The sequence below is a fragment of the Ctenopharyngodon idella genome, chromosome 20 (assembly GCF_019924925.1).
Source record: "Ctenopharyngodon idella isolate HZGC_01 chromosome 20, HZGC01, whole genome shotgun sequence".
Classification (NCBI taxonomy): domain Eukaryota; kingdom Metazoa; phylum Chordata; class Actinopteri; order Cypriniformes; family Xenocyprididae; genus Ctenopharyngodon; species Ctenopharyngodon idella.
The window spans coordinates 17191674-17201737 of record NC_067239.1 but is presented as its reverse complement, the minus strand read 5'-3'; positions in this window follow the sequence as shown (position 1 = coordinate 17201737).

Here is a 10064-nt window from a genome sequence, read left to right as displayed (position 1 = left end):
TCTTGACCCTGAGTTTCTGAAAAATCTGACTAAAATGGATAAGAGTACATTACATAGCCAGATGAAAAACAAGTAGCTAAGACATTTTTGTATAGTTTTTCTTCATAAATCAAGTGGCTTAATTGATCATTCTCTTTGTGGAATGAAACCCAACCGAGGCTATCCCTTGATTAGTGTACGTGCTGTTTCAAACGTCTTTGGCGCAGTGCTGAATGGAAAGCATGGGAAATAGGATAATTCTTCATAGCACACACAGTAACAGCGAGGACAAAAAAAGCCCTGCATTCTTTAATCATAGATCGGTTAGTGTCCGTTCCAAGTATTAGACCCACTTAATGCAGTTCAAATAAAGCAAACAGACTGCTTCCACGACGCACAGACACACACACCCTGCTATTATTGCGGCAGAACTCAAGAGGTGGTGAAGTCATTGTAATTGTTTAGGCTGCCAAAGATGAACTGAGGAAGAGAGGTATGTGACGTTAAGGCATATATCATGGCTGAAGTTTAAAACAGACCTTGCATCAGAGCAACTCTGTTTAGATATCATCCAATAGCTATTCACTGCTCCAGACACCTCGAATAGCAATAGTTCCATCGCCAGATGACAGGGTTTATTTCAAAGGCGCTGAGAAGCAATGCATCTTACATGTGATTTGAAGTCATTTACAGAAAATAAACTAGGAAGTCATACTCCATAAGTAATCAGGATTAGGAAAGATTTAACATTCCAGAATACACACACACATTGGGTTTCCATGTTTTATGGGGACTTCCCATAGACATAATGATTTTTATACTGTACAAACTGTATATTCTATTCCCTAACCCTAAACCTAACCATCACAGAAAACTTTCAGCATTTTCACATTTTCAAAAAACATCACTTAGTATGATTTATAAGCTGTTTTCCTCATGGGGAAACAAGGACAAGGATTTTGGATATTACCATCTTGGTGGGGACATTTTTCACACACATTTTTTGCTTTTGCATTGCTTGCCATGGATTTTTCTTTACAATTTATGAATTTTCAGAAATAGAGTCTTAAAGGGTTAGTTCACCCAAAAATGAAAATTCTGTCATTGATTACTCACCCTCATGTCATTCCACACCCGTAAGACCTTCGTTCATATTATTGAATAAAGTTGTTATTTTGTTTTTTTGGCGCACAAAAAGTATTCTCATCGCTTTATAATATTAAGGTTGAACCACTGTAGTCACATGAACTCTTTTAAATATGTCTTTATTACCTTTCTGGACGTTTGAAAGTGTAAATTAACTTGCTGTCAATGGAGGCCTCACTGAGCCAACGGATTTTATCAAAAATATCTTTATTTGTGTTCCGAAGATGAACGAAGGATTTACACATGTGGAACGACATGAGGGTGAGTAATAAATGACAGAATTTTCATTTTTGGGTGAACTAACTCTTTTAATAAACATTAAGCAGCATGCCAGAAACACCCACAGATTAGTTGAATGTTTTTATCAGTGAAAGGGTGAGAGATTAATGCTAGATATTCAGAAAAACACACATTTTTTTTTTTTTTTTTCATCCTAATTTTTATGCCAAGGTGTATGAATTATATGTTCACCTTGGATAACTCTTGGTTTCTCTCCAGCTTCCGGAGTCTATCCATCAGTGAATGACCCGCATTAGGCCCTTCAGAGGCCCTCTAATCATTTTCTCGTGTCCAAGATTTAAAGGAGATTTTATTCAAAATATGAGGTCATTAGAGGTTAGAAAACACTGAGAACACCCTTTTTGCTGTAAAATGTTGACATGTTACCCATGCCACATGCACAATATCTGTGAGAGCTCTGAAATGTTAAACTGGTCACTACCACACACAGACTTCACCTTTGGAGCTGTTAAAAGCAGGCCGCCATATTCACTGAAGCTAAACTTGAACTTCTAAATTAAAGAAAAACATTTTCCTAACTAACTTCAGAAACTCACTAAAGTCTATTTCTAATTTTACTTCATAAGGTTCACAGGATTAACTGTGACAGCTAGACAAACTCCTATAGTACATACTGTATTGAAAAATGTCAAAGAAAATAAACAAGTCCTGCATGCTGCAGGACAAACAACCCCAGAATTCCAGAGCGATCTGGTGTACTGTGTGGTCAGTGAACAGTTACAAAGAGCCCCTGTGTCTGTGAGGGTGGTGAAACGGGGCCTTACGAACATTCCAGCGGACATAAGAAGGCTTCTCTCTCTACGGCCGTTCGAGCGGCTGTTTTCGTAAGCTACTTTAGAATGTTTGCGCAACTGCTGTTGACCACTTTATTAAAAATATCTTTTGATGCTGAAGCTATGTCCAGCAATGGGGTCGGCTCAAACTGGTTTGCGAGGAGAAACAACGTTTTGTGGCGAATGAACGAAGCGTCTGTCAATAGGCCCAGCTCGCAACTACGGTTTGAGCTCAGGGAGCACTTTTGCAATCCGTCTCTGTTTGCCCAGGATGTAAGCGAGACGTACAGTGTTCGCACACACTCACCTGTCGAATTCAGGCTTTATGCCACCTCACTTCCTCAAACACGCATTTGTGATCTCTCTAGCCCACCTGTATTTCTGTTAATCTGTCTGGACAGAGGTAAGACAGACAGAAAAAAACACAAAACGGAAACGGAGTAGCCTGCGTGAGATTGTGACGAAAGTAACAGTATGCTGTGAGTCAATAAATGCTTTGCTGTGGGGGAATCTGTGAGTGTAAGAGAGTTTGTCTATCTGGGAACTATGAATATGTGTTATTAGAACAGGGCTCTATGGAAAGCTACAGGGTCACAAAGCAGCTTTAAGGTCTGTTTTTATTGACTCTTCATTTTTATAGTAAATCCAATTTTATATATATATTGATTATTATTATTGTTATAAGAATGGCAACAGTACACCATACAAAATTTAGTTAACAATTCAGTTTAATTCAATGTGATACATTCTGTTTCTTTGTTTGTGAAATCTACTAGCAAATTCTGAGTGAAAACTGTTTTGACACCAAATTTTCTTCAGTATATATATCATGATAGCTATTTTTGCTATAAATTCAACCTCAAAAATTGTATATATAACATAAATTAAGTGCTTTCCTGTTGATCAAACAGTAAAGTGTGGAGCTAGCAACGCCAGGGAATGCAAAAACTGATACAAATGTATATACCTTAAATGCAGTGTAAGCTGCTTTGGATAAAAGCCTCTTCTAAATATGTAAGTGAATATAAATGAAATGTACTTATTTTTATGGTATTATATTGTTTTTTTTTTAATTTTTATTTGGAACTTGATGGATGCAAACCAAAATAGTACGAATGATAGTATGAATATAGTATAATAGGTACAGCGGATTTTCTACCAGACGTGCCACAAAAAATTACATGCACTGAACAGTGCTGTATTCATGTCTTTTTGTTAGGGATAAGGTGTTGTGCTTGATAAAGGGTGTCTAATACATGTGAGAGGGACAGAACAACTTCCTTCTGTCTGGCTTCAGTGTAGTCAGGTCTTTGACCCTTGACCTCTGATCCCTAAGTCTGTCTGTTGAACTACCTATAATAACCTACATTGATCCATATTACTACCCCTACAGGCCTAGAAGACACAGGACCTGTTCAAATGCATAGAATAGAATAGAATAGAATAGAATAGAATAGAATAGAATAGAATAGAATAGAATAGAATAGAAGGTCAAAAAGTTTTTACAAGAGCCTGTTTGTGTCTAACTGTATTTACATGTTTTCCTTCCAAAGGAAACCATGTGCAGCTTTAGAGCTTGAGCTGCATCCCATACTGTGTTACTTATGTAACATGAAGAATGTAAAGGCTGGAATACACTACACAACTCAAAATCTGAAGAGATTTTAAAACATTAAACATTAAGACTTTGTAAATTGTTACAGAGAAAAAATGGGCATCATACACTAAATGACTGAGGATATCACACTATCAGCTTTCTCGAGTACATAAAAATACATAAACCTTCAGACCTCTTTTGCCAGAAGACTTATGACAAATGAAAATATGTTCTAAAACTGGCTCCAACTGTCAAACATGTTTGATATCCTCCAATTGCATTGAATCATACGTCTAAAGTTTAAAATAAATCTGTGCCCATCATACACAACAAAATTTCTGCCAGTCTGCAGATTTTAGGAGGTCAGAGTTGAAAGATTTAACAGATTAAATCTTTCAAATCTGACGTCCCTAAATCTGCAGACTGGCTCTGACTTTAAACAACTCGTGTTGACAAGTGCAGACTGCAAATTAGGGCAAAAATCTGGGGAAAATCATGTAGTGTATTCCAGCCATAATGAATAGTTTACATAAAATAATAATACAAAAATGCCAATTAAAAAATATTTTTGTTGCTCTTTTAAAAGTGAATGGTGGCTGTAAATCAAAATTTTCATAGGATAATTACTTAAAGGGTTAGTTCACCCAAAAATGAAATTTCTGTCGTACTCACCCTCATGTCGTTCCACACCCGTAAGACCTTCGTTCATCTCCGTAACACAAATTAAGATATTTTGATGAAATCCGAGAGGTTTTTTTATCCTCCATTGAAAGCAACGACATTACCGTCATTCACGGTCCAGAAAATTAGTAAAAACATTGTTACACACATAAACACAGAAGCTCTGCTACGAAAATGGTATATGAGAATGACAGGGGACTGACGAATTTGTTGAATAAAATCATTATTTTTGTTTTGTTTTTGCGCACAAAAAGTATTCTTGTCGCTTCATAACATTATGGTTGAACCACTGTAGTCACGTTGACTATTTTAACAATGTTTTTACTACTTTCTGGACCTTGAATGACAGTAATTTCGTTGCTTTCAATGGAGGATAAAAAAACCTCTCAGATTTCATCAAAAATTAATTTGTGTTCCAAAGATGAATGAAGGTCTTACAGGTGTGGAACGACATGAGGGTGAGTAATTAATGACAGAAATTTCATTTTTGGGTGAACTAACCCTTTAAATTTGCCCCAAACTACTTTTATGATGGCCCTTTTTGGAGCTTGAGAGCCTCTGGTCCCCATCCACTTTTACTGTATGGAAGAAAGTGGCACAGACTGTTTACAAAACTTCTCCACTTGTGTTCCATTGATGAAATAAAGTATTTGGAATGACATCATGGTGAATAAATGCTGACAACATTTTCATTTTTGGGTGAACTGTCTCTTTAAAGCATATTCAGTACTGTGTCTGGCCTAATGTTAGTTAGTGGAAGCTCAAGATAGAGGCAGTTCTTACCATGATGGAAAACAGGAAAAGGAAAAGTGGTATTTGTTAATGTATTTGCAGGCGCTGAACTCAGGGCAGTTGAGTCCTGGGTCTGAAAGTGATATTGTCTGGAAATGGAAAGAAAGCTGGTTTTGCACGGACAACAGCTCAGCAGCGCTCTGTTTTGAGTTTCCAGCATGCGATTTTAACAACAAACAGTGTCTGCTGACATGGTAACGTAGGCTGTTATGCTTTACTCTGGCAAAGCTGATGTCACTCACTTGGCAGGGTGGATCCTATTTACATCACTCATTTCTATCCATTTTTCTGTTTGCTTTGACGCAATTTGCCATGATTTCTTGAGGCATGTGGCACCATCCAGCTAGTCGGACACGAAATACACAAGTCATTTAACTCCCTAATCCAAGAAAAATTTCAACACTGAGTCCTCCAAATAAGATTGAATGAAACAATGCCATCCAACGTGTTTTTTCTGGACAGGACTCCAGCCAGAAGGGAAAAGGACAGGTGGAAGGAAATGTTTGCCGTCAGTCGTGTGCGTCACTAGCATTGGCACCTCAAATGTTCCACATTCCTTGCAGACCTGAGAGGAATCCTGAACATCCCGAGGCCTTGTTGCCAGATTCAAAAACACCGTGGAGTAGACTAACCCTCATCGTAAACTTAACTCAAAGCTCATGCATCAGGACTTGAGGCCTGGGGCAAGACGTGAACTGTATTTTTACAGTGCTCAAATATGCTCTTTCATGAGCAAACACACAACATCTGCACACATGGAGCCGCTACAGCATGGACGACGCGATCGCTCCAAAGTAAAGTTTGCATTCCGTGGAGGTTTTGATGAATTTGACAGAATGTGTTGTGGAAGAGCCCCTTGAATCCGCCCGTAAGCAAATCCTGGCTGGAACCGTTTTATTGGGCAGGGGAGGAATGTACGTTTCGAACAAGAGTTGTAGCTTTTTGGTTTGCAGTTATTTCCTTTCCCTCCGGATAAAGATAAATACAGAAATGTATTTCCCGTGGGCTGGCACAGTGTCTAAAAATATGGCTGGCAGAACACTCTGGTACATTTGGCGGGATTCTGACAGGGATCAAAGACAAATGAACCTGGGCTTGAGTTCTACTCTGAAGTAGTTAACAAAACAATTAGTTAACAATAACAACGCTGACTGTACTGCATTAAAATAATAATCGATATATTGATGATAATATATTTATGTAATACAGAATATATTAGTGCAGTGCAGTAATATATTAAAGGGTTAGTTCACCCAAAAATGAATATTATGTCATTAATTACTCACCCTCATGTCGTTCCACACCCGTAAGACCTTCGTTCATCTTCGGAACACAAATTAAGATATTTTTGATGAAATCCGATGGCTCAGTGAGGCCTCTACTGCCAGCAATGTCACCAAACCTCTTAAGATCCAGAAAGGTACTCAAAACACATTTAAAACAGTTCATGTGAGTACATTGTTTCTACCTTAATATTATAAAGTGACGAGAATACTTTTTGTGCGCCAAAAAAACAAAATAACAACTTTTCAACAATATCTAGTGATGGGTGATTTCAAAACACTGCTTCATGAAGCTTTACGAATCTTTTGTTTCGAATCATTTGTTCAGAGTGCCAAAGTTACGAGATTTCAGCAGTTTGGCAGTTTGATACGCGATCCACTGATTTGAAACAAAAGATTTGTAAAGCTTCATGAAGCAGTGTTTTGAAATCAGCCATCACTAGATATTGTTGAAAAGTTATTTTGTTTTTTTGGCGCACAAAATGTATTCTTGTCACTTCATAACATTAAGGTTGAACAACTGTAGTCACATGAACTGTTTTAAATACGTCTTTAGTAGCTTTCTGGGCATTGAAAGTGTTAATTATCTTGCTGGCAATGCAGGCCTCACTGAGCCATCGGATTTCATCAAAAATATCTTAATTTGTGTTCAGAAGATGAACGAAGGTCTTACGGGTGTGGAACGACATGAGGGTGAGTAATTAATGACAGAATTTAAATTTTTGGGTGAACTAACCCTTTAATGCAGTACAGGAAAAAAAAGAAGCTTAAACACACCAAAATGATTTGGACACATTTCAGCTAGCTAGACCGGCTGAGAAACCAGCTAAATCAGCGTAAACCAGCGAACTAGTTTTTTTTTTTTTTTTTTTTTTCCAGCAGAGCCCATTATCAGAAAACAGTTTGGTTTTAGGCCTATTGAAGGATATTTAGGTCATTCATGGTCCCAGACTACAGTACTCTGGTTACATTCAAACTCCTAATGAGGAAACCAAGATTGGGAGATAAACAGTTGGTTTTACCTCAGCAACAGCAGTTTGGAGCATGTGCTGTGCCTCAAAGCTCCTCATTCCAAAGTCATATAATATTTAGATAAATCTAATCGTGTTATGAGCTTCCCAGGATGTATGGATGTCACATCTATTTTAAGCAAATAGTCTTAGTCAGTTGTCCTTCAGGGATGAATTCCAGTAATGCTTTGACTATTTTGTAACATAGTTGATCCTTAAAGTGACATATGGAATATTTTTATCTGGTTATTCTGAGTTTCAGCGCCATTATGAATTACTGTCAGAATAAAAAAGTACATACGCGAGGACAGAATGTACTAAAGGAGCAGATGGGTTTTGTCATTTACAAGTGTAACAAAGCAAAGGGCTTTGAACGGAACAAAAACTTGAAATGATACTTGAAAAAGACGTTACTAGCCAATAAAAGGACTTATTCAGTGTGTCTGACACTTCAGAAAAACTGATGTTGAACAATCTGACATTTAAATCTACTCACTAGTAGTGCCATGGGGGATTTTTTTTGGACATGTGCCATGTAGGTACCATGGTATTCTTGGAAGTATCTTATAAATGCCATGGTTTATTAATTTCAGTACCATAGTGTATGTCAGAGTACCATGGTATTGCCTTCTGATAGTAGGCTACTGCCACAGTAGTCTTTTGTAACATAATAATAATAATTAAAAAAAATAGAATGGTATAATATTTATATACCATTGTATTCACAGAAATAAAGATGTGTGGAAACACTGTGGAACGTTTTTGTAAGTTTTATAATAAACTAAAAAAGTATGTTTCATAATACTTTTATTATGATAAAACTTAACTAAAAATTCCAGGGGGAAAAAAGTAAATAATCTCTGTTGTTTAAACATTCCCTAATGAACCATAAGTAATTTCCATCCCTGGCAAACACCGCCCTCTGCTGGCTCTTATTGGAATTAACATCATCTGAAATATTGTGAAGCTACACAGAATGTCCACAAAAGTCATGCCAGGTTTTCGGTCTCTTATATAAATTAAATAATAATAATAATTCATCATTAATAACGTCAACAACATAAATATTACAAAATGTATTCATACCAAACAGTTGGCAGAAATTTATATAAAGCCTACAACTCTGACTTTGACTTAGTCAAAATGGAAACACAATCAACAGGAAGTTGCCTTGGCACCACAGGATGTGTTAGCTTTCTCATTACCCTGCCATATTCTCAACTCTCTGTGATGTTCCATTACAAGAATCTAAACCTCAGTTAAAGTTCACCTCAGACTGGAAGACTACTAGACTCCCAAACATGACTTTTTCAACCAAGTCTCTCTACTTTATATAACCCATTTCAAGCCACAATATAAACAATAACTCAACCACAAATACATGTTTAAAAAACTGTCTTTTAATCCTTGTTTCTTTACATTAGTTGAGAGATTTTGGACACCATCTAAACATCCGTGGTTCCTGTGATGTGGCTAAACTGATGAAGATTTGTGTTCCCACACCAAAGCCTGGAAATTCTCAGTCACAAAACCTCTTTTCACGGCTCCAGCTGACAAGAAGAAGTGTAGCCCCAAACCAAAGGCTATTGTCCTTGTATTACATCAGTGACTTCCTCTCCTAAACTCTACTATGACCGCAACCTCCTATAGCGGCCCGTTAACTAATGCCTGACTGCTGTTTTCCATAGGCCAATTATAATTGGACTAAACATACCAACATAAAAGACACAAGTCTTTTGAAGAAGAAGAAAGAGTGATTCATGATTCCTCTCCCTTCCTCTTTCACTCTTAGGTTGACATTTGTGGTAACACAACTAGCACTTCATTAGTGCCATCTTGGGCTAAGCATCTTCTGAAACAGTAAACAAGTAACAAATCTTACCGCTCTTGAAGAACATCTTGGGGCTGGGTTGGAAAGTGTTAGGAATGAGAGATTGAGGGAAGAAAACCGTTCTGTGGCATTCTCGAGCACACATTGGCACATTTTTGCCGTAGTGGTGTGTGTGAGTGAGAGAGCCTGGAGGCCTTAACAAGAGATGTTCCGTGCTGTACCAGGGACTCCCAGGCAGTAACAGTGGGCTTACAGTACCCTGCTGTAACAGTGGATAAATCTACTGCGAGCCTTCAGAACAATCACATCCCTTCAGCTTCAAATTTAAGGACTGTAAAATACATCCTGACTAGTTCAAGTCCTGAAGAGGAGTCCATTTCTGATCCTATTTTTGTACCAGTCCGAATTATGCCATATAAAATTCACAATTGTGTCACTTTTTTTTCCCTTAAAAGACTTAAATGTATGCTTGTCAGCAAGCAAAGATGTTGTTTGGCTTGAGAAAACTTTTGTGTCCTTTTTATAAGGCATAGTTCATCCAAATTTAAAACAAAAAAAAAAAACATTTACTCGCCATCATGTCATTCCAAACCTGTTCAACTTTCTTTGATCTGCAGAAAAAAAGAAGATATTTTGAAAAATTTGGGGGGTCCAAAACAATGCTAAACCCCA